A 15,090-nucleotide genomic window follows, 5' to 3' on the forward strand; every position below is an offset into this window, starting at 1 on the left:
AATATATTTATTATGTCTCAACTTATTTACTGAATAGGGTGTCATGGGTTAAAAAAACCAGCACATTTCCCAATCCCCAAAAAGTTGCTATCTAGTTTAGAGAAGAAAAATTTTTTAAATCTATTTTTCTGAATTTGGCATCTATCCATCTCTGCATCCCACAAGTACTATTCAACAAATATTTAATGAACATCTTATTTATTAGACAAACTCGGTGCCAGTTTGCATGCATCTTTTACCTCTTCTATATTTTCACCTGCTTTGTAGTTTGTACCCTTTTTTTCCTTCTTATTTCTGGTCTATTCCTACTTTTTTTTTTTTTAATCTTCCTTTATCACCACTCTCTAAAATATCCCTGCAAACTAGTTAAAGTCTGGAATTTCTTTTCACATACAAAATAGCTTTCCATTCCACATTGGAAGATAAAAGGATTAAAATGCAAAAGAGCAGTGGGCCCTGTAGCTCAGGGGTTAGAGCACTGGTCTTGTAAAAAGCAAAAGAAAGGTTGAAAGTCCAAGCTATACTTGTATGATGGGATTGCAGTTAGATTGCAATTAATCAATTCATCATCAAGTATGGGTGACTGGTAACAGAGTCTTTCCTGTTTTCATAGGTGCAGTGGGTAGGAAAGGGAGCGGGGAGTGAAGACAGTCAGAGGCCTTAGGCAAATGAATCTGAGGCAGGAGAAAGGTACCATCTAAAAACAGAAGTGAGCCTGAGACTGCCAAAGTCTTGATAGTTTTGCCCGGGACAAATAGAAGCATTACCCTGAAGTATCTGTGGAGTGCAGCTGCAACACAAAGGCAGCTCTGCGTGATTTATGGAAGGCCTCATATGATTTATGGAGACTTAGAAACACATCAGCACAAAGCTGACTTTCTATAAAGGAGCTTCTTTCCCAAGGGATTCAAGGAGCTTGGAATTTAATGAGGGAAAAGGAATATACAATGAGAGATGATAAGGAAATGAGACTGTTTCTCACACAGACACACCAGAATTTATGTATCCTGATGCTCTGGTCTTCACAGGCCTCGGCCAAAGCTCACTACCCTTGTTGCCAAAAGCACTCACTGAAACTCTTTCCCTCTGCACATCATCCTGACACCCTTTCTAATACAGATTACCCCTGAGAATTTTCTCAGAACCTTTCGTCTTCCAAATGCCTGCCCCAGCTCCTGCCCTCCTCTCCCCCATTGCTGCGCATGTAATTCTATACATCCTTCAAGTAGTAATCCAATGCCTCACAGGATATCTCTTACCTCTAAACTTTTAGAGCACTCTGTTCATGTCTCAATCATAGCACAGCCTATATTTTACTTTGTTATTGGTTAACATATTTTAGGTGTGTGTTTTTTTAAGGCAAAAACTATTAAAAACAAAAATTAAAAGCAAGGCAGTGTTAGTTCTCAGAGGCCTATGTGTGGTCTGTGGTATGATGTATGTGGATAATAAATGACAAGGGAATGCGCCTCCCCGCCCCCCGCCCCTCCTTGTCTAGTTTACTTCCATCATCTCTGTGTAGAGAATGGGAATTGCTTCTGTAATCATTCTCATTACCCTGGCCTTTAGCCACCCATAGTGAGGATGGACTGGTGGCAGAGGGGAGGAATGGTGCTGTAAATGAGCCTGGGCTTTGCCTATTACTTTACTCCTGTTTCTGTGGACATACTGATTGGTCTAGCATCTGGAATGTGTCTCAGGTCCAGCCAATCAGAGCTTTGCTCAAGGTCTTTTGATCTCAAATTAGGTAAGAATCATTTGGGTGTATGTTGTGGAGCTGCTTGTGTTTGTCTAAAGCAGCCGTGGGCAAACTACGGCCCGCGGGCCGGATCTGGCCCGTTCGGCTGTTCTATCCGGCCCGCAGAGCCGAAAGAGCGGAGGGTTCTCTTGCTCTCCCCTCTGCTCCTTTATTTTGAATTTATATTAGTTCACATAAACACTCCATCCATGCTTTTGTTCCGGCCCTCCAATCCAGTTTAAGAACCCATTGTGGCCCTCGAGTCAAAAAGTTTGCCCACCCCTGGGAGAAAATGAAGTCATATAGACAAGTGAAGATGGAAGGGATGGAGAGAGAAAGAGATCTGGCTACATTAAATACCAGTTTCAATCTTTAAGGTTATGGTTCCTTGGGTCATTTGTTTCTGTGTTATACTTCCTTTACTAATACTTTCTTTTTTGTCTGTTTCAGCTAAGTTGGGTTTCTATCACTGACAACGATGTCTTTGATAAATTGATGTCGGTTAAAGTGAAAGATCTTAAGACCTAATGGATAGAACAAAAAAAAAAAAAAAAAAAAATAAGCCGAAATAGAATCACTTAATTCCAATAGAATATCTTACTTTTCAAAAATAATGCTTTTGTCCTGACCTCAGTACAAATGTCTATTGTCATGTTCAAGGAGAAATAAGATTAAAAAGAGATGTACATATTTAAAAATATAGTTACAGTACTCAAAAGGAAGTGTCATGACAAAGATGGCCAGAATGTGATTTGGAAGACAGGGCAGCAGAAAATAGCAAATCAGAACAGAAAAGTAAAAAGAATAAAAAATATAAGGATAGTTTAAGTGACCTCTGGGAAAATATCAAACATATCAACATTCACATCATAGGGTAGTAAAAGGAGAAGAGACAGAGTAAGGGACCAAAAAATCATTTGAAGAAATATATGAGTGAAAACTACCCTGCCTTATAAAAGGAAGTAGACATACAAGTTTAGGAAGTACAGAGTCCCAAACAAGATGAACCCAAAGAAGCCCACACCAGGATACATTATAATTAAAATGTCAAAGGTTAAAGACAGAGAATCTGAAGAGCAGCAAGAGAAACACAATTATCTACGGGGTAGATTCTCCCCTCCCCTCACTGTCCAATGTCCAATGAACCATCTAATTTACATACACACTTTTTATTCTATTTTTCAAAACACTTCTCACATTTGTCTTTTGTTCCCAGGCCCTTAATCCCAACTTTTCTCCTTGCTTCTTTTCTTACATTCTCTTCACTCTATGATACCACCAGGCTAATATAAATATTACCCTCAGTTTTTTAAAGCAAACCTTTCATGGGATCCCTGTTGCCTGCAGGGTCAACTCAGGCACCCAAGATGGCAGACACAGATCTCCATGGTGTTCAGGCCGAGGTTAAGCTTCGCTGCTCACCCTGCCTCAGTCGGCTTGCTGCCTCTCTATGAAGTAATCCAGGAGAAGCACACAGAAGCACCTTCTCTTCCATGTTGACATGAAATTTGAACATGCATAAACCAGCATCCAGGTGATGTAATCTCATACAATTTTCACTGATCATATCCAGGGTGGAATTGTTTCCAAACCACAGCTGAAATACACATGTGGTTTTATTTGGCATGAAATTCAGCAAGTAATTAATACTCAACTCTGTCATGCTCCTGGGAGCAGGGCTGCTCTTGGAGCTTGGGAGAGTGAAAGTAAGATCCTCACCCTCATCTACACTGATTCCCTCTGTCCCACCAGGAAAAGCTAAAGGCTTTCATACCTACTGCTGGATTATCACACACCTGTGCTGGCTGCTTCTTGGGGTACTGGAAGAAGTGTTGAAAGTTCTGGATGATTACACAGAGAGTACCCTGAATTAATACTGTTCCAGTGGTTATTTCTGAGGCTGATTTCTCTCCAATACTGTCCAGCAACCATGTACAGCTGGAGACATTCTAGAAAAAATATATAATCAGATGCTAGAAAACCTCACCTTTAAGACCAGCGGAATGAAACCACAGGGCCAAACTACCGAAGTGGTTAGGCTGTAAGCAATATGTACATGAGAAAACCTCATCTGGAAACCTTATCTCAACAGCATTTTTATAAACACTTGCCATAGCCAATGTGGAGTTTTTCTTTTCACTCTTTCCTGTCCTTTGCCCCTACTCCTACTGAACATAGTCACTTCTTACTTGATCCCACATTTAACTATCTTCAGTTATGCTTGTTAATAGACATCAATAGTTTTAGCAATATTTTGGCTTTAATCCTATGTTGGTTTTTAATATTTGGGGGAACTCTCTTTTTAAAAAAATATATTTTATTGATTTTTTACAGAGAGGAAGGGAGAGGGAGAGAGAGTTAGAAACATCGATGAGAGAGAAACATCAATCAGCTGCCTCCTTCACACTCCCTACTGGGGATGTGCCTGCAACCGAGGTACATGCCCTTGACCAGAATCAAACCTGGGACACTTGAGTCTGCAGGCCGACGCTCTATCCACTGAGCCAAACCAGTTAGGACTTGGGAAACTCTTTGAGAAACAAAATAAAGCTGTGGACTTCCTCTCCAGGAATAAAAATGTACATACATATGAAGGTTTCTTATAATTCAGGGAGTTCATGGACCAGCCCCTCCCAACAAAGCACACCTACAGCTCTCATAGGGTCTTATTTGCCTTTCAATGACAAGCATCAAGTATTTGAAGAGAACTTTCACATATCAGTTCCTCTCTCCTCTCTATCTCCCACTTAACTTATGCAAGTATTTCCACTCATGTTTCTCCCCCAAATTGAATCTGTTATTTCCCTATTTGGGAATGTCCCAAATTTGGCTCTATGGGTTTGCTATGCTCCATGTCCAGTAGGATAGGCCATTGCATCCTCTTTATGCAGGCAATGTCATCTACCAGCACTTCTTTTGCAGTTCATGGTGGACCACACAGAATGTGCTGTCAACTAAACTTTGAGGATGCTTCCTGACATATTGATAGTTGCATCTCTACCAAGCTCCACCTGTTGGGTGTATAGGCACCACACAGAAAGGCCTAGCCACCTGTACCCAAGGAGGAAGATTAGGAGTGGCCAAAATCTGGAATGAGAGTTCTCCATGGAAATGGGGGAGGTTTTAGAAAGGACTTGGGAGAATATCTAGCACACTTTGGGTTGGGGGATCAGGGAAAGCTTCCTAAAGGCAGTTATATCAATGCTGATTTGTAGAGGACAAGTAGGTGCTACCTAGGTGGTATGTGTGTGTGTCTGTCTGTGTGTTGTGGGTAGACAGGACCAAAGGAAGAGTGGAGGCCCAGAGCCAAATTGGTGGTGAGGAGCAGTTGGAGAGGCTGGGAGAACAGAACATCAGTAAATGCCACAGAGGTAGAAAAGGACGGAAGGGCCTTTGACACCACTTCAAGAACTTTATACTTGACTCTGAAGGGTTTTAATCAGGGTGTGATCAAAGCAGATGTGAGTTTCTGAGCAGTGCCAGTGGAAGTCTGGAGCATTTGTCAGCTTATACCAGCAGGCTCATCCCACTGATCAGGCAGGGCAACAGACTTTGTTCCTTGTGATGTGGGAGGCAGAGAACCACCAAGGTCTAGTCCTGCCCTGAGGGCAGTTGGCAACTCAGAAGTTGCGACTGGAGCACACGAGAGCACCCTGTTTCTTAAACATCCGCTATCTTGTCAATCACATGTGCCCCTTGTGCCCTCAGAAGGGTAAAGAACATTGGCTGGTTGAGTCCCCTTTACTTTTCCTACCTATTAGGGGAGGAGCCGTGGTGAGGCCCAGACTGACTAAAGGCCACATAAAATGTCTAGGAATAAGAGTACAATTTGCTCTTTGCCACATCTCACTGATTTCTATGCAGTGTCCAGCTCTCCTTCAGGCTTCTGAAATCCCTTCAGAAAGCCTGAAATTGGAACTCCTAGCAGAATCTCACAGTTCCAGGGCAAAGAGACCGCACTGGGCCTCCTGCTGCGCTGGCCTGCCCAGTGACAGCCTGCCCGAGTGGCTGAGTGAGCTTGCAGCAGCTGAGTCTCTGCCTTCCTGATTATATTCTCAGGGAAATGACTGAATTGCTGAGTAAACGAACAGTACTGTGGGAGCAGAAGAAACAGGTGGGGCTTTCTCTTAAGAAAACTTCTCATTAAAATAGCAAGCTTTTAGCCCTGACCGGTTTGGCTCAGTGGATAGAGCCTCGGACTGCGAACTGAAGGGTCCCAGGTTCGATTCCGGTCAAGGGCATGTACCTTGGTTGCGGGCACATCCCCAGTGGGGGGTGTGCAAGAGGCAGCTGATCGATGTTTCTATCTCATCGATGTTTCTAGCTCTCTATCCCTCTCCCTTCCTCTCTGTAAAAAATCAATAAAATATATTAAAAAAAAATAGCAAGCTTTTAGTGTATGTTTAAAGAGGGTTAGACTTGATGTGCAGAAAAGAAGATCCGTCTACATTTCCATGGGTGAGATCCTAGGAGGCTCGATCTGTAGCCTGCAGTCTCCAGGGCTTTGGCACTAACCTCCCTGGGAAAGCGGGCAGCAAGTCCCTTTCTTCCTGGAAATAACCTGTTTGTTTACCTCGACACTGAGACCTGGCCGCCCTGACGGAACCTGTTCTCAGCACAGCATGTGCTCCTGAGTGTGACAACTGCGGGGTGCCGGGCTCCTATGGCAGCCTCCCTGGTCTCAGCAATTCACTGGGGTGACCTTCTGCTGACCCCTCCTCCTTGGAGCAAAATCCAGGCCAGCCAGCTGGCTGTTAATTCTCAGTAGTAATAGGACCCCTTCTAAATGCTTATCAAAGTGCAGGGCACTGAGCGTGAGCTCTGGAAATTAGCTTCCATGAAAGATACCCGGTGTCTGCTCCTGATCCCAATCTCCAGACGCTCTAAGACCGCGGGAAACTTTACTAAGTCAGTTTGTAAGCCCTACATGACCCTTACTGAATGGTTTTCAGAAGGCTCCCGTGCTGACTGTTTATGAGCCAAGGTGGAAAACTCAGCCTTTCCTGGGGAAGGTTCCTGCCCTGCTACTATGGGTGATCTTGGAGGGCAGCCGGGATTTGCTCAGTTTGAGAGCTGGAGTAACACTGATCCTGGTGTTGAAAGCACGAATCTAAAGCTGTCTGAGGAGGGAAATAAAAGCCTGAGGGTTGCTATCTGTTCCTCAGGGCTGAGGTTAAGAAGAATAGGAGCTAAATTTTACATTGAGTACAGTAATTCCTGAGCATTTCACACCACAAAGCCCCTCCCTCAGGCAGCCCAGCTCTCACTCCTTAAGAGGTTGTTCTCCTTTGTCTCATACATCAAAATGATTTGAAACTTCTAGGAGATTCACTCACTAGTAAATATTCAGGGAACATCCATGGTGAGACAGAATCACGAAATAGATACTTCTCATGTCTTTTAAGAAGTCTGATTGTAAGAGAAGAGAAACAGACTCTCAAGGTTGGAAAGGACTAAAGGGCCATGGAGGGCAGCCATCCCTGGGAGCTCAGGTCTCCCGGGCTGTCTTCTTTCTTACCAGACAGATTTGGAGCCCAGGAAGAACACTCCCGGTGACTCCCTGTGCCTTAAACTAAAGTGCTGAGTCCTCTTCTGGAGAGCAGCTCACCAAATGTCCTCCGTCCCTCCTGGCGCTGTCTCCAGAGTCTCCAGCCATTCCTCCAATGTGGTCCATGCAATAATCTCATTCTACTCTGAAGCCTTATCTCCCTCATCCTATGTTTGTGAGGCTGATTCTCTAGGTCTAACGTCAGCATCTTGTTTTTAACTTCATCTTTTTATAGTCACACTAATACTTCATTCTAGATCAGCGGCCAAATCTGTTCTATCATCTAATTTAGTACTGCTACCATCTAAGAATTGTTTTAACATTTGTAAATTATTTTTTAAAAATCAAAAGAAAATATTTTAATGATTCATGCCAATTATATAAAAGTACCTACATAATCCTCAAGTTTACTTCTCGACCTGAAAAATTCTGTAATATTTACTGCGTGGCCATTTATAGGAAAGTTTTGCCAAACTACAGTCTAGATTTTTAAAAGTCTCATTTTATTTTATTTTTAATTTTTAAAATAATTTTACTTACTGTATTATATTAATTTTAGATGTAAAACATAGTGATTAGATATTTATATAACTTATGAAGTGATTAGCATGATAAGTCTAGTACCCATCGGGCACCATACATAGTTACTAAAATATTATTTACTACATTCCCTATGCTGTACTTGTTTTTATAACTGCCAAATTGTACATCTTAAGCCTTTTCTCTTTTTTGCCATCCCCCCAATTTTCCTCCCATGTGGCAACCATTAAAATGTTGTGTATCTATGAGTTTGTTTGCTTTTTTATTCCACATATAAGTGAAATCATATAGTATTTGTCTTTCTCTGTCTGACTTAGTTCACTTAGTATATTACTCTCTAGGTTATCACATATGGCAAGATTTTATTCTTTTTTATGGCTGAGTAATATTCCATTTTATATCTGTACTATTTCTTTTTTATCCATTTATCTAACGATGGACACTCACATTTCTTCCATATCCTGAAGGTTATAAGTAACGCTGCAATGAACACAGAGGTGTATGTGTCTCTTCAAATGAGTGTTTCAAAGTTCTTTGACTAAATACCAAAAAGTGGGGTTGGTGGATCATATGGCAGTTCTATTTTTAATTTTTTGAGGAAACTCCATACTATTTTCCTAAATGGCTACACCAATCTACAATCCCACAGTACATGAGGGTTCTCTTTTCTCCACATCCTTGCCAACACATTGTTTGTTGGTTTATTGATGACAGTCTGTCTGATAGGTGTGATGTGATATCTCATTGTGGTTTTAATTTGCTTTTCCCTGACAATTAGTGATGTTAAGCATTTTTTCATTGGCCATCTATATGACCTTTTTGGAGAAATGTCTATTCAAGTCTTCTCATTTTTTAAACATATTTTTTTTTGGTAATAATTTATATGAGTTCCTTATATCATTTGAATATTAACCCCTGGTTGGATGCATCATAAGCAAATTGGTGTAGTTCCACATTTTTCTTTTTTCTTTTGTTTCCTTCGTCTCAGGAGACATATCCAAAAATATACTAGTAAGAGCGATGCCAGAGTTTACTGTCTATGTTTTCTGCTAGATTTTTATTGTTTTGAGTCTTATATTTCTCTTTAATCTATTTTGAGTTTATTCTGTGTATGGTATAAAAAAGTAGTCCAGTTTCATTCTTTTGCATGCATCTGCCAAGTTTTCACAACCCATTTATTGAAGAGACTGCCTTTACCTTGTTGTATAGTCTTGTCTCCTTTGTGATTGATTAATTGACAATATAGATCTGGATTACTTCTGGTATGCAGTATTTTCTTATAATCTTTTGTATTTCTGTGGTGTCAGTTGTCACTTCTTTATTTATCTGGGACCTCTCTCTCTTTTTCTTCTTGATAAATCTGGTTAATGATTTATCAATCTTATTGATCTTTTCAAAGATCCAGCTATTGGTTTTATTGATCTTTTATATTATTTTTAATACTCTATTTTATTTATTTCTGCTTTGATCTTTATTACTCTTTTCCTTCTACTCAGTTTGGGCTTTCTTTGTTCTTTTTCTAGTTCCTTTAGGAATAAGATTAGATTGTTTACTTGAGATTTTCCTTTTTTCTTGACATAGGCCTGTATTGCTCTGAATTTCACTCTTAGAAATGCCTAGGCTTTATCCCTTACATTTTGAGTTGTTGTGTTTTCATTTTCATTTGTCTCAAGGTATCTTATGATTTTTTTCCTTGATCTTGTTGTTCAGTAGCATATTATTTAGCCTCCATGTGTTTGAGAGTTTTTTTTTTATCTTTTTCTTAGAATTGATTTTGAGTTTCATACCATTGTGATCAATTCTACTTGATATGATTACACTCTTCTTAAATGTATTGAGACTTGTTTTGTGCCCTACCATGTGGTCTATCCTGAAAAATGTTCCATGTGCTCTTGAAAAAAATGTATGCATATTCTGCTGCTTTTGGGTAAAATGTTCTAAAAATATCAATTAATCCCACCTTATTTGTGTTATTTAAGGTGACTGTTTCCTTTTTGATTATCTATCCGGATGATATATCCACTGATGTCAATTAGATTTGAAACTACCTTACTGTCAATCTCCTCCTTTATGTCTTTCAATATTTGTTTTATATACAGGGTGTCCCTTAAAATGTATACACACTTTAAGAGCTGATAGCTCAGTTGATGTTCCTTTCTTTTCAGATTTAACCCATTAGAATATATAACTATTCAAAGTGTGTATACATTTTTTCAGACAACCTATATTTAGGTTCTCCTATGTTGTGTGCATAAATGTTGTCACTGGTTATATCCTCTTGCTGGATTAGTCTTTTCATCATTATGAATATTCTTCTTTATAGCCTTTGATTTAAAGTTTATTTTGTCTGATATAAGTATTAGTACCTTGGCTTTGTTTTGGGTTTGTTTACATAAAATATTTCCATCTCTTTACATTCAATCTGTGGGTGTGTCTTTCAATTTGAAATGGGCAGTATATGTATAGGTATTATTTTCTTATCCATTCAACCACCTGTGTCTTTTGACTGGAGCATTTAACACATTAATATTTAAAATAATTAGTGATAAGTATGTAGTTATTGCTATTTCATTATTCATATTTTATTTTTTTCTTGTTATTTTTTAAAGATGTCCTTATAACATTTCTTACAATACTGTTATGGTGGTACTAACTCCTTTAGCTCTAGGTCCATCAATACTGTTGCAAAAGCTGAGTTCTTTCTTTTTCACAGCTGCTTAGTATCCCATTGTGTAAATCTACCATGGCTTTTTAATCCACTCATCTATTGATGGTCACTTGGGCTGTTTCCAGATCTTGGCTATTATAAACTAGAGGCCCGGTGCACAAAATTTGTGCACAGGGATGTGTGTCCCTCAGCCCAGCCTGCACCCTCTCCAATCTGGGACCCCTTGAGGGATGTCCGACTGCCCGTTTAGGCCCGATCCCAGTAGGTGGGACATGAGCAGTTGGACATCCCTCCCACAATCCAGGATTGCTGGCTCCCAAATGCTTACCTGCCTGCCTTCCTGATTGCCCCTAACCACTCCCCTGCCAGCCTGTTTGCCCCTAACTGCCCTCCCCTGCAGGCCTGGTCACCCCTAACTGCCCTCTCTGCAGGCCTGGTCACCCCTAACTGCCCTTCCCTACAGGCCTGGTCACCCCCAACTGCCCTTCCCTGCAGGCCCGGTCGCCCCCAACTTCCCTCCTCTGCTGGCCTGGTCACCCCTAACTGCCCTCCCCTGCAGGCTTGATCACCCCCAACTGCCTTCCCTTGCAGGCCTGGTCCATCCCAACTACCCTTCCCTACAGGCCTGGTCACCCCCAACTGCCCTTCCCTGCAGGCCCGGTCGCCCCCAACTTCCCTCCTCTGCTGGCCTGGTCACCCCTAACTGCCCTCCCCTGCAGGCTTGATCACCCCCAACTGCCTTCCCTTGCAGGCCTGGTCCATCCCAACTACCCTCCCCTGCTGGCCTGATCACCCCCAACTGTCCCTCCTGCCAGCCTGGTCACCCCTCATGGCCTCCCCACTGGCCTGGTCACCCCAGGCAGCCTGTTTGTTCAGTTGTTTGGTCATCCCTCACTAACCCCCCTGCTGGCCTGGTCACCCCACACAGCCTGCTGTTCAGTTGTTTGGTCATCCCTCACTAACCCCCTGCTAGCCTGGTGCCCCATGCAGCCTGCTGTTCAGTCATTTGGTCATTTCTCACTAACCCCCCTGCTGGCCTGGTCACCCCACACAGCCTGCTGTTCAGTTGTTTGGTCATCCCTCACTCATCCCTCTGCTGGCCTGGCCGCCCCATGTAGCCTGCTTGTTCAGTTGTTTGGTTGTCCCTCACTAACCCCCCTGCTGGCCTAGTTATAGGCAGCCATCGTGTGAGGGTATGATGATCAATTTGCATATTACCTCTTTATTATATAGGATGCTGCTATAAACATCAGAGTACACATATTCTTTCTGATTGGTATTTTGGGATTCTTAGGATATATGCCCAGAAGTCAAATAGTTTCTGGGCATATATCCTAAGGGGTCAAATGGCAGTTCCATTTTTATTTTGAGAAAACTCCATATTGTTTTTCATTATGACTATACCAGTCTGTATTCCCGCCAACAGTGCAATAGGATTCCAATTTTCCCACATACTCGCCAGCATTTGTTTGTTGATTTATTGATAGTAGCCATTCTGGCAGGATGTGAGAGGATACCTCATCGTAGTTTTAATTTGCATCTCTCTGATGATTAGTGATGTTGAGTATTTTTTCATATATCTATTGGCCATTTGTATGTCCTTTATGGAAAAGTGTCTATTTATGTCCTTTGCTCATGTTTTAATTGGATTGTTTGTCTTCCTGGTGTCGAGTTGTAAAAGTTCTTTATATATTTTGGAAACTAACTTACTTTTAGATACATCATTGGTGAGTAAGTTCTCCCATACAGTGGGTTTCTTTTTCATTTTGTTGATGGTTTCTTTTGCTGTGCAGAAGCTTTTTCATTTGATATAGTCCCATTTATTTTTCCTTTGTTTCCCTTGCCCTAGGAGATGTATTGGCAAAAATATTGCTATAATAGATGTCTGAGATTTTATTGCCTATATTTTCTTCTAGGATTTTTATGGTTTTGTGACTTATATTTAAGTTTATTCTTGTGTATGGAGTAATCTGGTGGTCTAGTTTTATTTTGTTGCATGTACATGTCCAGTTTTTCTAACAACATTTATTTAATGGACAGTTTTTGGTACTATACATGCTCTTTATTCCTTTGTCAAATATTAATTGACCATGAGGGTGTGGGTTGATTTCTGGGCTCTCTGTTCTGTTCCATTGATCTATATGCCTGTTCTTGTGCCAGTACAAAGCTGTTGTGATTACAATGGCTTTGTAGTATAGTTTGATATCCAATATTGGGATCCCTCCAATTTTGTTCTTCTTCCTCAAGACTGCTGAGGCTATCCAGGGTGATTTTTCATTCCATATAAATTTTTAGAATATTTGTTGTAGATCTGTGAAATATACCATTGTTATTTTAATAAGAATTATGTTGAATCTATAGGTTGTTTTGGGTAGTATGGGCATTTTAATAAGGTTAATTCTTCCAATCCATGAACATGGTATATGCTTCCACTTATTTGTATCTTGCCAAACAAATTTCATCGAAGTCTATAGTTTTCCTAGTAGGGTAATGTAACATCACACTAGAATTAAATTTAAGATCTGATTAGTGACTTAGTTAATGTCTTATTGTACCTCACAGTCTGCAATGCTGGCCAAAGCATCACAAATTGGTATACCAGATGTCCAGAATTCTTCTCTCACCATATCACTAGAAATTGGAAAGAGTAAGTTGCCTCTAGCCCCTGGTTGTTCAACCAGGCTAGTTTTTCAATCATTTTTTTATACTTCCTGTATAAAAAAGTATTTTATACAGGAAGGCTAAAGGCAAGAGAGTAGGTTACCACTGGCTGTCCCTCTGCTCTAACTAGGCAATGAAGTGAAAATGCTGCTTACTGATCATGTACCTCCCCCGACTTCTAGATGACACCATGGCAGAAGCCAGAGATAAAAAGAAGTGTATCCAACATAAGCCAACATACTTTAATGCAATTACTGCTGCTACTACTACTACTACTACTTCTACTACCTTGTTAGAAGATGGAAAAAATCAGAACAAATGCAAAATCAAAGGGATTCCAAGATAATAGGCATAAACCAGGACTCCTTGAGGCTAATCAAAAAGTTTGGTCCCCTAGATGGAAAGATGAACAACACCCCCAGAGAAGAATGCAGTGAAGGCAATATACTCAGGGAAACAGCTTCAGCTACAGCTGGGTGCAGGCCCACGTCTCATTTCAGGCAGCTATTCCCAAGCCTGTTTCCAACGAGACCAATAAATCTTCTACCTCAGACACAACTATAGGTTTAGTCATTTCCAGGCACTGCTCAGCTGGGAAGATTAGGCAGTGCTTGGGTGTTTTTTATCATGTCCTTTCCTGGGTTGACTTCTTGCTTTTTTCAGTGGTAGCAGCTCAGAAAAATTTTTCTGTCATGTACATTTGCTTTTATCTTTTAATTATAGTTTCTGGTTTGGCAGCCACAAGCATAAAGCTAAAGCCTTCTTTCTGCTATCAGAAGTTCTCTTGCTTAGAGGAGACAAAGCCTACCAGGCCACAGTGTCTGGAGTCTGCTCACCACAAGCAAATTAGGGTAATGCCCGCCCAATGTAATATAAAAGGCCCATCTAAAATCTCCAATAGTCTACAATCATGGCTGAACTTTGCCCTTACCATTGACTTTGTAAAATCTAGACAGCCTCTGGAAATATAAAATAATCGTTCATTTTTCACATTTCACTGAGTTATTATATTAGTCTCCTTGTCATCACACGGAGAAATCTGGATTAAGCATAGTGCTTATAGGTCAAAAGGGCAAAGATAGGGCAAAAGAGCCAACAGGTGTACTTGTTTGTGAGATGGGTGAGCACTGGTAAGAGCCATGAACCTAAGACAATTTTCCTGCTGTATAATTTTGTCAGGAGCAGATCTCCTGGGGGAATCTAGCTGAGTGAGCATTTATTAATTTTTGTTCTTTGAAATTTGGTCTTATAAACACTTTAGTTGAACTTACTTGACAGTGTTCATATCTGTTTTCCCTGTGTTTGGTCTGGACTTAGAAGCAACAGTAGAAAAACTGAAGTGTTTGAGAAATGACTTATTCCAGCCTTTCTGGAAATATTTAATGTCTAAAATATTTGGATCACTAGCACTGACAACTTTAAGGGGTCTGAAAAGAGTAATAGGTCTTTCTCTCACCTCCTCCCAGAACTAAACTGTAAACAAAGCTAAATTGGGGAACATTCACCCTGAATTGCCAGCTGAAGACTAGCTGGAGAGGAGACTTTTAAACAAGGAGGGGCAGAAACCACCTTGAGACTGGTAGGAAAGGCAGGGTTTCAAGAGGGGCTAGTTCCACTCCCACAGGCAGCAGGCTGAGGGTGAGAAGGAATATATCAGCTGCAGGGGGTAACCCTGAGAGGAGCGAGGGCTGGACTCCATCCAGGATGGAGCACCAGAGCCAGGAACAACAGTCTACGTAGGATCCAGCCATGAAAGGTGGTGGGGCATTTGTCTGCCAGGAGAGATAGAGCCTGCCAGAGACAAAGCTATTTGTTTTGAAATAAAAAACAAACAAAAGAAATCAAGAACACAAAATTTTCATCCAGAGTCACTTACCCAGGGCTTCAACAGAGGGAGGGTGGTGTAGATTAGAGTCACCTGAGGAAAGTCTGGGG

Source organism: Plecotus auritus, assembly GCF_963455305.1.
Source record: "Plecotus auritus genome assembly, chromosome: 4".
In the NCBI taxonomy this organism is placed as follows: Eukaryota; Metazoa; Chordata; class Mammalia; order Chiroptera; family Vespertilionidae; genus Plecotus; species Plecotus auritus.